Source organism: Bos javanicus, chromosome 10 (genome assembly GCF_032452875.1).
Source record: "Bos javanicus breed banteng chromosome 10, ARS-OSU_banteng_1.0, whole genome shotgun sequence".
Lineage (NCBI taxonomy): Eukaryota > Metazoa > Chordata > Mammalia > Artiodactyla > Bovidae > Bos > Bos javanicus.
This window is the reverse complement of record NC_083877.1, coordinates 8,269,345-8,285,586: the sequence shown is the minus strand read 5'-3', so window position 1 is coordinate 8,285,586 and position 16,242 is coordinate 8,269,345. Positions and strand designations below refer to the sequence as shown.

The window sequence follows — 16,242 nt, the reverse complement described above, 5'->3', positions numbered from 1 at the left end:
ATTTAATAATTACAAGATATTGTGAAACAACAAAGGCAGTAAAATATACTCAGTAATTCATTTGTACTTTATCAGCTTTGAACCATTTTCAAATCTTCACTCTTGTGGTCACCCTCCCACATGAATGGTGCTCAAACCTCAGAAGGCTTTATCTCCTGGAAACAGTTTATTAGCAGATCCCTGGAACCTCACCTTAGATTCTGGATCTGTAAGTCTGGAAGCACACCAAGTGATAAGGATGTTGGTAATCCATGAACATCTTTGGAGAGGCCCTGACCTCCGGTATTATATCTGCCTCTGCCAAGGACAGAACAGCCTCTGCCTCTGCTGTCTGTGGCCACAGAAAATTCCCTGGCAGAGGCGGGTTTGAGCTAAGCACCCAGGAGAAACCTCAAAGGCAGACATATCATAAGTTAGCCACCACCTGTCTGTCCTCTGCAATCTAACTTAACAAAGGCCCTCCTCCTCCTAAGTCACTTCAGTCGTGTCCGACTCTGTGCGACCCCATAGACGGCAGCCCACGAGGCTCCTCTGTCCCTGGGATTCTCCAGACAAGAATACTGGAGTAGGTTGCCATTTCCTTCTCCATAAGAAAGGCCCAGAGCCCTGCAAATGAGGTGCAAAGTCAGCATCATGCCAGGAGTGAGCGTCACTGAGGCGGCTGAGGACAAGACTCTTTCGTTTGCCTTTAGTGGTAAAGAAACTGCTGCCAGTGCAGGAGATATAAGAGACGTGGGTTCCATCCCTTGGTCTGGAAGATCCTCTGGAGAAGGAAATGGCAGCCCACTCCAGCATTCTTGCCTGGAAAATCCCATGGACAGAGGAGCCTGGCGGGCTACAGTCCATAGAGTCGCAAAGAGTCAGACACAACTGAAGTAACGTAACACACACACACAGAAAATGTTTAAATATATAATTGCCTTGTCCTTCCCTTCCACTGGTCAATGTCTCCAGGGCCTCTTCTTTGTCCACTGATATGAACAACGACAGTAATAATAGCCCTTTATACTTTATTACGAGACAAGAAAGCCACTGAATTTCAGAAGCAGAAGAAATCACTGAGATGGCCTCATTCAACCCCAGAGAGGTGAAAAGCAGATGAGGTGATGGGAGGGCAGAGTCTCCTGACTCCCAGGCCAGGGTTTTCCACTAGAACTTCACAAAATCACCTCATGCCTTTTAATCATTAATCTGTCTGTCTTTTATCTGTGCCCCTGCCTCAGAGCAAAACTCAAAATGCTCCCCAGAAGACAAACATAATAAACCGCAAGTAACCAAGCAAAGCGCACTCTGTCTGCTTGGCGGGGTGGGGTGTGAGCTGACCACTGCCCAGGGCTGGCTCTGCCCAGGCCCCAGCTCACCAGGGCTGCAGCTGACGCTCCCCTACTGCACTGAAATTCCTGTCTTGAATAATCATGAATTGGAACGAACAACAGTGATGACCAGCAAAGAACTGCTGACAGCGAGAGTTTTCTCTTACTGAACTTTGTGAATGGAATTTTGCCAATAAAACAAAAGTAAGCAATAAAAAATAAGATAATGCAGTACAAACATGCAAACATAACAACTATTTTTCCTACTTCATTAATGTACATTTAACGCTTATTGACCGGAGACATATTAACACCACAGGCATTAGTTTCTGCAAGAATCCCCCAGTCAATAATGTGTTAAAAGGAAAAATCTTAGACCTACATATTGGCCCATCACAAAAACGAGGATTACAATTAAGCAATAAGAAGAGCAATTAAGATGAATAATTTTTAAGGATATTACTCAATTCAGTAACATAGTTCCTGTATTAATTAAAATTTGCCCTTAGCAAACAAAAATATTACACCTCATAGTTTCACTGTTTAATTTTTTCTCCTTTTTTGGCCACATGGTAGGGCATGCAGAACTCCACTGACGAGGAATGGAACCCATGGCCCTGGCATTGGAAACAAGGCATCTTAACCACTGCACCACCAAGGAAGTTCCACTGTCATAAGTGTCTTAAATTTTAAGACATAAGTAAAAACTCCAACAGTCATATAGACCATAGAACTGAGGTCAGTGAAGTTCTGTTTCTTCATCTTTGCATTTATCGTGCTGTAACTCTTTATTTGGACTTTACTGTGTAAATGCAGGAGCAAGTTCACCCCAGGCGCGTGAGGCACAGACTGTACCCGAGGTGAGCTGGAGGGACTTCAACATGGTACAAACGCATTCTCCGAAGAATGCATGCTGCCAAGTCTCAGTGCGTGTGCAGGGAACAGCGGAGCAATTTACGGCTAGGGATTTCCTCACTTCCCCATAAAATACAGCTACCAACAGATAATCAATACGAATGTGTGAATTCTAAGCTTTCATATATACTAATAAAACCCAACAGTAACTCAGCAATTGTTTGGAACTTAAACAATTGGGAGACGGTACTTTATCACTGACATGTTCAGAATTGCCAGAACATGGTAATAATTAAAAGCAGACTATTAATAAATTTTAGCACATCTACACACAACCTACAGGTAATATCGTGGCTTCCCGGTGACAGACTGAATACTTTTCCCTAAGAAAGTGAACAGACGGGGATGCTTTCTCTCATCACTTCTGTTCAGCACTGCAAGCTCTAATAATTTCCCTGAAAAAAGCTCAAAAGAGAAAGAAAAAGCACAAATAATGGATGGGAAAAAAACAAATCTTTGTTCATAAATATTTTTATTGTGTTAGAAAATCCTAAGGAATCTACATACATACATACATACACACACACACATACACAGAGCTACTAAAACTAGTGAGTTGAACTTATAAAGGTCATAGGATATAAGGTCAACATATAAACTTGATTATATTTCTATATACCAGCAATGAGCACTTGGAAAATGAAATAAAATATATACTTACTTGATACCATCAAAAAACATGATATGCTTTGCAGTCAATTTGACAAAGTATGTGCAAAACCTATACACTGAAATTTTAAAAACACTGCAAAAAATATGAAGACCTAAATTAACAGGCACACATATCATGCTCATGGATCTGAAGGTTCAATATTGCTAAGATGGCGATTCTCTCCCAAACTGATTCATGGGTTGAACACAATTGCAATCAAAATTCCAGTAGATTTTCTTTTAGAACTTGATGAGCTGATTCTACATTTTTAAAGGAAATGAAAATGACCTAGAACAACCAAAGCAGTTTCAAGACTTCTATAAAATATAGTAATCAAGACAGTATGACAGGGAAACATAGATCAACAGAAGAGAGACAATCCAGAAACAGACCCACAAATGTATGTGATTTTCAGCAAAGGTGCCCAGGCATTTCCATAGGGAAAGGGACACTGCAAAAATTACAAGTATTGAGTCTCAACTCACAGCATATTCAATAATTAATTCATAATGGGTAATAGACAACATATGAAATTGAAAACCATAAACTAAATTTGAAAGTGAAAGTTGCTCAGTCATGTACAACTCTTTGCGACCAACTCCATGGACTGTATAGTTCATGGAATTCTCAAGGAGTGGGTAGCCTTTCCCTTCTCCAGGGGATCTTCCCAACCCAGGGATCAAACCCAGGTCTCCTGCATTGCAGGCAGATTCTTTACCAGCTGAGCCACAAGGGAAGCCCAAGAATGCTGGAGTGGGTAGCCTATCCCTTCTCCAGTGGGTCTTCCTGACCCAGGAATCGAACTGGGTCTCCTGCATTGCAGGCAGATTCTTTACCAACTGAGCTATCAGGGAAGAAAACCTAAAAGAAAATCTTTGTAAATTTGGTATAGGCCAATATTTCTCAGGGTTAAAAGCCACAAACCATTAGAGACATAACTGGAACATAAGGCTTTTTCAAAATTAATACTTTTGTCCATTAAAAAATCACTACCTGGAAAATAGGAATAAAGCCACAGAATAGGAGGAACTATTTCCTCTCCCTCTCATTCATATATATATCTCACAAAGGACTTATACACAGAATATAAAAAGAACTAATATAATCCAACTGTGAAGACAGAAACAAATTAAATATAGGCAAGATATTTGCAAAGACACCACAAAGAAGATATATGAATGACCAATAAGCACACGGAAAGACCTCAGCATCATTAACCATTTGGAAAATACAGATTAAAACCAAAATAAGACACCACTTCACAGCCACTAGAATGACCAAAATAAAAGATGCAGACAATACCAAGGGTCAGTGACATTGCTGGTAGGAGTGTAGAACACTGCTGCTACATTGGAAAACATTCCGGAAGTTTCTTATAAATTTAAACATATACTGTATTTACCATATTGCCCAGTAACTCCACCCCCAGCATTTACCCAAAATAAATTAAAACATATATCCACACAAAGATTTGAACACAAATGTTTAGCTATACAACACACATAACCAGAAACAACCCAAATGCCCACAACCCAAATGCCCATCACCAAGGGAATGGATAAACAAACTGTGGCATATCTATATAACGGAATAAAACTCAACAATAAGTAGGAAGACCCCATGGACATACTGCAAAAATATGGATGACTCTCAAAAGCACTGGAAGCCTGACACATTTATGTGAAATTCTAGAAAATACAAACTTTTCTGCAGTGACAGAAAGCAGATCAGCAGTTGCCTGGGGGGTGGGAAAAAGGGGAGACTAATGGAACAGGATATAAGGGAACATTGGGGGGTTGATGGAAATATTCTGTATGTGGATTCAAGTGGTACTTACATGGCGGTATACATTTTTTCAAAACTCACCAAACTTTACATTTAAAATGGAAGCATTTTAAATGCTGTATATAATGTTGTATATAAATTATACTATAAAACTCATTTTAATAAACAACAACAAAAAACCAAGTTCCTAGACTTCCCTGGTAGCACCGTGGATAAGAACCCACCTGCCAATGCAGGCGACATGGGTTTCAATCCACGTGCCACAGAGCAACTAAGCCCATGCACACATCTACTGAGGCTGGGTGCTGCAGCTTCTGAGGGCCACGCACCTAGAGCCTGTAATGCACAAGGAGAAAAGCCACCGCGAGGAGAAGCCCAAGCACCACACCCAGAGAGCTGCCCCCGCTCTCCGGGACTAGAGGAAGCCCACGCACTGCAACGGAAGATCCAGTGCAACCAAAAAGAACATAAACTAATACAGTTAAAAAAAAAAAAAAAAAAAAAACACTAGTTCCTAAATGCTCACTAGCTGCCCACTGTCACCTAGAGTGCAGGGCTGTAAAGGGGCCATCTGCTACATGGAGGACCTCCAGGCTAATATGTATTTGGCTCCGGGCCACCGTGTGATGTCTCACGTAATGCAGAGGACCAGCCCGCACGCACACGATGGCGGAGTGGAGGCCTGGACCGAGGTGGGCTTAGAAGGGCCATCTTTGTGCCGCATCACCCACCTTGGATCCTACTTGGGTTTCTGAGGGCACCTCCACCCAAGGAGAGATCTCAGGAAGGAACACTGGACTTCCAAAGGAGTCCACTGGACCGGGAAGAAGGATGCAAGGGACAGAAGATAATGAGCGCCCTGCTCTGAACCTCCCTCGGTAACAAGAACCATTTCTTATGGCTCCCTCCGTGCCAAACACTAGGGTAAGAGCTTCCCCTGTGTTATTCAGATTCTTACCATAACCCCAGGTATCACTCCTGTTAGGCCAGTTTAGAGAGGAAACACCGAAAGCAGCAGAAAGGAGAAGACATTGCCCCAAGCTTTCAGAGCCAGTACAGGGCAGAGCTGCAGCCAAGCCCATGATGTGAAGCCTGTGGTCATGCCCACAGCCTCGCCTGGCGAACCAGTTGGGCTGCCTGCCCCCAGCGCCCTGCCCAAGGCGCACATGGCCAAGGGGAGCCTCAGGGACGGTGTTCAGAACAGACAGGACCCCGGCCCGGAACACGGAGTCCTGTTCTCCTCTCTGCTCCTGCTCCATCAAGAGTGCCCACAGTTCAGAATTCTATTAAGTCATTTCCTCCATAATTCAAATACAGAAGTACTTTTAGGAGACACACAGCACTCTGGCTATTCCCAAGTGCTATAAATATACAATTTATGGGGAAAATGGGGACTCTGTGTCACATTCAAACTAAGAACTATTTGAAGAAAGGGGAAACTATCCCATCCTCTTGAGTCATGGGGAAAAATAACCATAGTATATCATGCTAGTAAATAGGAATATAAAAATAGCTTCTGTTTGGAAGTGCTGATTGAATGTTAATGGGGCCTTGAGTTTATTTCAAGTATTTTTCATTACATGTTTTCACTTTTTTTCAGTTTCGCCTTTGCAACCTGTAAGTTCCCCCTTCGTATTAAACCAAGGTCAAAATTTTAGATGCCAAACCTTGAAAAGCCTTAAGATCAATGTGCTCAACTCCCTGGGAAAAGAAGAAACCAAAGGCAACTGTTCTTTGAAAACAGGCGTCCATGACCTAGAGGTCATCAGTCATGTCCTGAGGGTGGGGCCTGTGGCCGATTTCCTTTGACTCACCCAGAGCACTCATGCACATTGGTAGGCTCTTTTTTTTTTTGGCCCAATACTGCTTTTTTTCCAGGAAAAAGCAATCCTCTTCCCTGGAAACTGCCCTCCCCAACTCTAACCTCCAAAGTGAGACAGAGCCGCCAAACCCGGTCTCACCTGACCAAGTTGGTGAGAAGGCCGCCAAAATTGGGTCTCGTCCAGTCCTTTCCCAAGATCTTTCCAATTTAAATGAAAGACGGCACAACAGGGGACTTACGAGCCCAGCAGCTGCTAGCACTGTGCCTGGCTGAGCAGGGAAGTCAGTCTGCAAAAAAGAGCTGTCAGGCTCTCTCTGACAAGGTTGCTCCTCCAGCCAGCAAGCTGGTATTTTCCAGGTGTTTGTTACAAGAGGGATTACATGTCCTAGACAAGGGCACTGTGGGTCTACAAGGACCAGTAGTCTACTTGCATTCTGCTCAAAGCCATGCTGAAGCCACAAAATGAAATAATACCTACCCAGCTGCCATTTATAGACAGGTCCTGGGTAGCTCATGTAATTCATCTCATTTAACCCTCATAACAGCTCAGTGGAGGAAAGTACTATTATTGTCCCCATTTTACAGATGAGCAACAAAACCAAGTGTTTTGGATCTTAAGTAATATACCCACACTTACGGCATCACTTGCTTTTTCCTATGACTATGACTCTGAGTGCAGCGCTAACACTGGCGACACTGGTTGGCGTCTGGACTCCTTCCTAACCATTCTCATGCAGGCACGAAGCACAAAGACAGATCTAAGCCAAATGCCTGATGCAAATGTTCCCATGTTTTAAAAAATAGAGCTAGCAAGTGTGAAATGAGCCCAGTATTTGAAGCCTGCCCAGCAAGCATATTAATTGGAAATTTCTTTGAAAAAAAAAAGGTTTTTTTAATGTGGATCATTTTAAAAGTATTTATGCAATTTGTTACAATATTGCTTCTGTTTTATGTTATGGTTTTTTGGCCTCGAGGCATGTGGGATCTTAGCCCCCCAACCAGGGATCAAACCCAAACCCCCTGCATTGACAGGCAAAGTCTTAACCACTGGACTGTCATTAAAATCCTGAACTGGAAATTTCATTCACACAACACATTGATTCTGTACCCTTGCACTGGGTAGAGAGGCTAAACGGAGAAATAGGGAAGAGGCTCAAATTTCTATGGTATGTGCGTTTTAAAAAAACATTATTTTCTTTTGGAGTAAAATACACATAAAATTTACTATTTAAATCTTTCAAAGTGGATGGTTTGAAAAAAGTTCAAGTAGGACCAGTAAGATAGTGAAGTAGAAAGATGTGGGTTCACCCCTTCTTACAAAATCATCAAAATCACAACTCACTGCTGAACAACCATAGATTAAAAAATAATAATAATAATAATTCTGGAATCTACCAGAAAAGATATCCCACATCCAAAGACCAAAAAGAAGCCACAACAAGATGCAGCTGAAAAAGTGTATCCAGAGAAGATATATCTAACACCACTGGCCTTTTGGTGAGACCAGTTGTTCTTAAGGACACTGGGAGCAACGTCAAATCAATTAAGAAGGAGGCAAATGACCGGGTGCGGTTTTCTTTGGCTCTCGATGATCTCAGGTGTCCCTGTAACCACTCTGCTGCTGCTTCTGCGAGGAGTCAACATCCTCACGCTGAGTTGGGAAGGGACTGAAGATCGAGCCTCCATGCACAGACTGAGAGGAACAACTAACAACTCACGAAAGAATCCTTGCAGAGCTGAGAAGACATGAAATTGGTGGAACTGGATGTGGGATCTGCTGACGTGCATTCCGACGGACGCAAATGAGAACACCCGGGAGCACGAGGAGGCCTCGGAGACAAGGTCACAAACTCGTAAAGACGGAGCGTCCACAGCCTGTGTGTCTTCACGGTATTGTTCACTGCAAATACACCGAGGAAAACATCTGCATCTCTCACCACACGCATCTACCGAGCCCATCAGCCTTGCCGACCCCGAACCTCATTTGCTCTCATGTCCTGAACCAGGATGAAGAGATGCACATTTGCAAGCAACTTTAATAACAAGGAACACTAACTCTGAACCTCAATTAAGCAAAACAGGTTTCCGCTCTTTTTGGATACCTGTAATACGAGTATTACAAAATATTGTAGGGTTATATCTTGAAATTCTCTCTAAGAAATCAGAGGAGTTTGTTTCCTTGTGTTTTCCTAGACTTTTGACTCTTGACCCGTAAAACCCAAAATACTTACTATCTGGCTCTTCACAGAAAAAGTTGTAAACCTCTACAATAGACTATCTCCATTCTACACAGAAGAAAAGGAAAGTTCAGCCACTTGACAGGCAGGCAGGCTGATTTCAGAGGGCATGACCTTCCCATGGATCCATGCCACCTCCAACAACACACACAAGAGAACAGGCGCCTGGAGACATGTAGCTAACGACATAAGGAGAAGACACTGGAGGTAACACCCACATGACAAAGTCACATTTGTAAAACCAGCACACACTGGTCTGAAACAGAACCAGCTGGAGACCATGGGTCAGGGATCTAGTCAACATGTTCTAACAATAAAAAACAGTCACGTGACACATAAAGATGAATCATTTCTTGGAAAGATGACAGGTTTCAAAAAAAGTAAAAATCAAAGGCATAAATTTAAGTCCCATTATTTCATAAGTGAGACTTCACTATGAAGAGATTTGGCACAGGAAACTATATTCAATGTCCTGTAATAAATCATAATGGCAAAGAACAGGCAAAATGTAAGTAAATAAGTGGACAGTTCCCTGGCATTAAGTATATCCCCATGGCTGTGGAACCACCACCACCATCCATCTCTAGAACTTTTTCATCTTCCCAAACTAAAACTCTGTACCCATTAAACATGAACTCCCCTTCCTCTGCCCCCAGAACCCACCCTTCTACTTTCCATCACCGTGAACCTGACTATCCTAAATGCCTCACAAAAGTGGCACACTACACGTTTGAATTTTCAATCCCTCCATGTACATACTGAGACCTACTGTCTGCCCAGAACTGTGCTGAGCTGTATGGCAGGAATATATAAACCATGAGATCGGATTTCTGCCACCAAGATTATTACAGTTGAGCTGCAAAGGCAAGGCTACCTTCTAGGCTCTCTTTCATCTAAATTTCCTCTGTCCTCCAAGTTAGACTATACCCCTTGTACAGTCTAAGAAGTCTTCATAAAAGCGGTGACTTGAGGAATGAAAAGGATGTGTGGTTGGGAAGAGAGGAAGATTTTAAATTAATTAAATCACTCACAGATACAGGCAGCCTGGTTCATCCCACATCAACCCAGACGAAGCCAACGGGCTGCAGTCCCGTGACCTGGCTTCTCTGAGAACAAGATGCTGGACCCTAGACCCATGAACCAGACTTTGTATCCCCCAACCACACATACAATGGTTTCCTTTTCTCCTACTGCAGAATAAGACACAGCATAAAATCAAAATGGTTTTGTTGTTATTATTCTTTTTAACTATCTCAGAAAAGAGCCAAATCAGCTCTTTTGTGCATTTATCATTTTCCTTTGGCAGAAGAAGCTAGGAAGAACTTCTGACACTTGTGTGGAATGTCTGATCACCAGGGTCAGGTCACATCAACCTTGACCATGGCAGGGGACACGGACCCTTGGAAAGATAAACCTCCAGATGCTCGCCCTAACAGTCACATCAGGCCTTCAAACCAGCAGTATGAACACCACCCTCGACGCCCCAGCCCTGCCAGCGCTTTGAGCAAGAGTCCAACGGAGGTGCAGCCAGACAAGGCTGTCCGTGCAGGGGCTCCTTCCACCGTTCTTCCAGCTGGGTCTGCTTTCCAAACACAGGCCTTGGATAGGACCCTGGTGGGTGAGTAAGAACAGGAAGGCCTGTATTGCTGTCATTCACGCTGCTTTGCCTTTTCTGCCCCCCACCCTTCAAGAAGTGGCAGTTAGAAAAACAGTTATTTCCTATGTTAAGACATCACCACTCCTTAGCACGTCCTACAGCATGTAGGTTTGATTCTGACTGTAAAGTCAACTGTACATGAACAGAAATTACAAGCACAGGGCGGAGTGAAGCAGCCAGAAAGTGCACCGTGGGTCCTTATAAGACATTTTACAGCCCTGGGGGAAGGAAAATGTGAAGTGGGTCCAGTGGGTCCTGTCTGAATAACTCCAAGCCTTGCACAGTCAGAGGCATGTAATAGTTTATGGTAAACAGATACACATAAACCGTAACAAAATACAGGATGGTGGACTAATGGATTCTGAAAAGGGATGGAAATTCTGAGATAAACCCATCTACTATTTCTTCCTAATAGTTCTGAGAAACAGGAATAAATTTCTAAGGCCTGTCTGAGAATTCCCATAGGAAGAGAGCCATTTTTTTTCTGCCACCAGTGTCTCCCTCTTATCCCAGGGACATGCAAGGGGTCACCTGGGGAGCACTACTCTTTCGAGGTGGGGACCACAAGGATGGTGCCCTCCGAGCAGCAGCCCAGGCTCCTCCAGCACACCATGGCCAGGAAAAGACAGCAGGGAGACATGGAACCACTACTTCACTGTGGTTACATGTACCAATTACATCATCCATCCTTTCTCTTGCTTATTATTTTCTGCTACATGATGAATTGGTTGAATCTTAAAAATATCTCAGTTTTGGTCCACAATATTGCAATATTGGTCTACTTGTCTCTAGTAGGTTTTTTTTCCCCAACACATCCCACATCCTTCCCTGAAGTGGTATGCTTAAAATATAAATCTTACTATGTACCTCTCTTGCATGCCTTCAGGATAAACTCCAAGCTTAGCTCACTGTTTCAAGCCAAAAGAGACTCACACTCATATATATAGGGGTAGTGAAAATGTTACGTTTCAAAGGTAAGTTTAAAATACTTCCTGAGTCTTCAAGCCAAAAGCAACCAATGAAATAAAGTCTATAGTAACATTTTCCTCACATTAACTGACAGAAAATGGTAAAGTTAAAAAAATGAAGAAGTTGGGTCTGAAAAACCTAGAGGTGAGGGTCGAAAACAGTTCACCATGTGGGAATACCTTTTGTTACACTCACGATTATAAATATAAAATGAAAACATTATTTGAAAGGCACACAATTACTTACAGTTAACAAAACAAAGACTCTTTATTCTGGCACACATTTCTTTTATTACTCTCCATGCTTCCCCATCATCCTGTGGTTACCTCTCAAGCTACCTGCACCCTAGTTTTTGTTTTAGTTACTAATTTAGGGAGTGGTATTGTTCCGTTGTGCCCAACTCTTTGCAATCCCATGGACTGCAGCCTGCCAGGCTCCTCTCACCCTAGGATTCCCCAGGCAAGAATACTGGAGGAGGTAGCCATTCCCTTCTCCAGGGGATCTTCCCAACCTAGGGATTGAACCTAGGTCTCCTGAATTGCAGGTAGATTCTTTACTGTCTGAGCCACCAGGGAAGCCCCTGAATTTAGGGAACCCAAGTTTAAAAAGTAGATACCAGAGTGGCCCTAGAAAGCAGAAACTTAAAACCTATGAATCTCCAAACCTCAAGATGGTTTTCTGGAACTGGATTATTTACCCATCAGATAGTAACAAGAATTTCATTTCCAGTGGTAGGTAAAGTGATGAGAACCCTTGGTGTGCTGTGGCATTAGGATGAGGATTCTCACCTCTGATGAATTAAGATGAGGAACAGGTGAAGGGGAAAATGGTTTATTCAGCAGCTTTGGCTGACCCTATAACATACGTTATATTTAACCCTGCTTATTTAACCTATATGCAGAGTACATCATGAGAAACGCTGGGCTGGATGAAGCACAAGCTAGAATCAAGATTGCCAGGAGAAATATCAATAATCTCAGATATGCAGATGACACCACCCTTACGGCAGAGAGTGAAGAAGAACTAAAGAGCCTCTTGAAGAAAGTAAAAGAAGAGAGTGAAAAAGTTGGTTTAAAGCTCAACTTTGAGAAAACGAAGGTCATGGCATCAGGTCCCATCACTTCATGGCAAATAGATGGGGAAACAGTGGAAACAGTGACAGACTTTATTTTGAGGGGCTCCAAAATCACTGCAGATGGTGACTGCAGCCATGAAATTAAAAGATGCTTACTCCTTGGAAGAAAAATTATGACCAAACTAGACAGTTATGACATATTAACCCAACTAGTTATGACATATTAAAAAGCAGAGACATTACTTTACCAACAAAGGTCCGTCTAGTCAAGGCTATGGTTTTTCCAGTAGTCATGTATGGATGTGAGAGTTGGACTATAAAGAAAGCTGAGCTCCTAAGAATTGATGCTTTTGAACTGTGGTGTTGGAGAAGACTCTTGAGAGTCCCTTGGACTGCAAGGAGATCCAACCAGTCCATCCTAAAGGAAATCAGTCCTGGATGTTCGTTGGAAGGACTGATGTTGAAGCTGAAACTCCAATACTTTGGCCAGAACTCCAATACTTTGTGAAGAACTGACTCATTGGAAAAGGCCCTGATGCTGGGAAAGATTGAAGGCGGGAGGAGAAGGGGACGACAGAGGATGAGATGGTTGGATGGCATCACCAATTCGATGGACATGAGTTTGAGTAAACTCCGGGAGTTGGTGATGGACAAGGGAGGCCTGCTGCCAGGGTCCAGCCCCGGCTGATCCAGGGAGTTTGAAGCAGGGACAGCGTTGGCGAGGATCAGGATACAATAGCTTCAATTAGATATTAATTAGAGATATAAAGAGTAATAGAATGAGGATAGCTCAGCAGGAAAATTCAGTGGAGAAAAGCTGAGTAGCTTGGTTTACGTGGGAAACCAATAAAACTTCAAGACAAGAAGTTTGCACCACTTACGTAGGCTGCAGGCATCCTTCCGTTCTCCCGAAGGAGAGGAGACACTGAGGCCTCCCTGGTCGGATCTTAGAAGCCCAGGCATAATTAGTAAGCATGGCGGGCTCTGCACTCCAGATGGAGACTCAGCCAGAGTTTGAGAGAGAGAGAGAGACATGGGGAGACCAGTCTTTTGAGGAACTGACCCCAATTCTTTATTTTCCATGGTCTACTTTTATACACTGAGATGTTATGCAAAAGTCACGTGGGGTCAGCAGTCCTGACTTTTATCAAAGTCAGGTGCTTCATACAAATGTATACAGAGGTCTTAGGGGTGTTACATCATCTTCTGGCCAGGGGGCCTGCTGACAATTTATGACCCTCTCCTTGTGACAGCGGTCAGTCAACCAGGACACTTATTTCTCCAGGGGTGATTATTCTTAAAACAGATGCTACCCAAATAAAGTTACATTCCTATAGGGTGAGGGTGTAGTGGGTTTTAGTTAAGGAAAGAATTTACTTAGCCTAAGGTCTAACGTGATTAATATCAAAGGTTAATACTTATTTCTTTTATATATTCATTAATGTGTGTAAGGGCAGGAGATATGGAGACTTAGCAGCAAACATTGGCTCAATAAATGAAAAACCCTTCACCAATACAATTTCTAATCAGCCCACTATACTTATACTAATGGTTTTCTAACTTTTCTAAGGAACCTGTTTTTAGAAGGTTTAAAGCATCTCGTGCCTCTCACGGTTGGGAGGCTGTGAGCAATCACATGTGGCCGGACAAGCCTGTCAGGCAAGCTAGAGAACCTTCAGAGGAGTTTGTAGGTTAAAACACTCTTTTCACACCCAGGAATTATTATTAACTGGAGCTCTAAGTTAACTCCTTCTCTGAAAGAGGTGGTGGGAGACAGCCCCCCGTAAAGTCAGAGGTGTAGGTGAGAGCACAAAGTAGTAAAGTAGGCAGGCTCTGGTTATGGGGGTAGATGCTCGAGGATTTCCAGGGGGACTCCTGAGGCTCGATCCCACCTTTGCATATGTCGAGCCTCCTTCCTCATGACCTTTGCCACGGGCGGAGTGCCTCACACTGGCCCCCAACAGCCTGCCATGCTGCAGTCCATGGAGTTTCAAAGAGTCGGACACAACTAAGCAACTGAACTGAACTGGTAACACATGTACATTGCCTGATAGATCATTAGGATAGCCTATTAAAGTTTCAGCTAAGCTGCCATTTGGGGAATAATATGTTAAAAGGATGGGATGCAGTCATTCAGGGTAAATCGTATACATTAAATCAATGATTTAATGGGTTTATGTCCCCAGTGCCTAGAGTACCTGGGTCCTCAACACACTATAAACTTTCAAGCACCACAAAACCTGGATCCATATTGTATCTATTAATGTCAGCATTAAAAGTAGCTAGATCATACCCTTCTTTCCTAATCCTCAGCTCCTCAAACTACCTTCCAAATTTTCTCTAAGACAGCTAAACTGTAGGCTTCTGCTAACCACTGCTCTCAGTTCAGTTCAGTTGCTCAGTTGTGTCCGACTCTTTGTGACCCCATGGACTGCAGCACACCAGGCCTCCCTGTCCATCACCAACTCCCAGAGCCTACTCAAACTCATATCCATCCACTCAGTGATGCCATCCAACCATCTCATCCTCTGTCGTCCCCTTCTCCTCCTGCCTTCAATCTTTCCCAGCATTAGGGTCTTTCCAATGAGTCAGTTCTTTGCATCAGGTGGCCAAAGTATTGGAGATTCAGCTTCAGCATCAGTCCTTCCAATGAACATTTAGGACTGATTTCCTTTAGGATGGACTGGTTAGATCTCCTTACAGTCCAAGGGACTCTCAAGATTCTTCTCCAACACCACAGTTCAAAAGCATCAATTCTTCAGTGCTCAGCTTTCTTTATGGTCCAACTCTCACATCCATACATGACACCTGGAAAAACCATAGCCTTGACTAGACGCACCTTTGTTGTTAAAGTAATGTCTCTGCGTTTTAATATACTGTTTAGGTTGGTCACAGCTATTCTTCCAAGGAGTAAGCGTCTTTTAATTTCATGGCTGCAGTCAGCATCTTCAGTGATTTTGGAGCCCCCCCAAAATAAAGTCTCTGCCTGTTTCCATTGTTTCCCCATCTATTTTCCAAGAAGTGATGGGACCGGATGCCATGGTCTTAGTTTTCTGAATGTTGAGCTTTAAGCCAACTTTTTCGCTCTCCTCTTTCACTTTCATCAAGAGGCTCTTAAGTTCTTCTTCGCTTTCTGCCATAAGGGTGGTGTCATCTGCGTATCTGAGGTTACTGGTATTTCTCCTGGCAATCTTGATTCCAGATTGCGCTTCACCCAGCCTGGCATTTCCAACCTTACAGTAATTAAAAAGAAATACTATGTACAACTGTACACCAACACATTAGATAACTTGAATGAAATAGACAAATTCCTAGAAAGATACAAACTACCACAACTTCCTCAAGAATGAACTGACAATCTAAAAGACCTACAACCGGTGAAGAAATTGAATTAGTCATTTAAAACACTCCCCTTAAAGAAAAACTCAGGCTAAATGGCCTCTCTGTTAAATTCCAAGAAGCATTTAAAGAAGAACACCAATTATTCACAAAATCCTCAAAATTATGAAAGAGGAAGGTGTATTTCTCAATTCATTTGTAAGACTGTATTACTCTGACACCAAAACCAGACAAAAACATCTAAGAAAAGAAAGCTAGAGGCCAAAAGCACATAAAGGAAGGATGCATACAAAGAGCGTGGTTTAGGTACACAGCTCTATAATTTCAAGTCTTTAAAGCAACATCCATAAGTAATGTTCTCAAACTGGACTTTTGATAAGGATTAGCTAGCAGATTGGAAAGTTATAATCTCTGGCAAGAATCTAAAGAGTGAATATTCTGCATTATCAATGAAAGTGCTTGTGCTTTGCCAACTTCC

General features: G+C 42.8%; 1 long non-coding RNA gene across 1 annotated transcript in view; it reads right to left on the bottom strand.

The window, feature by feature from the left end:
• Positions 1–16,242, bottom strand: part of LOC133255587 (uncharacterized) — a 56,782-nt gene that overhangs the window by 32,422 nt on the left and 8,118 nt on the right. Inside the window, exon 3 of the long non-coding RNA XR_009738987.1 lies at positions 9,756–15,658. This is a non-coding gene — a long non-coding RNA (uncharacterized LOC133255587). The remainder of the gene's footprint in view (positions 1–9,755; positions 15,659–16,242) is intronic.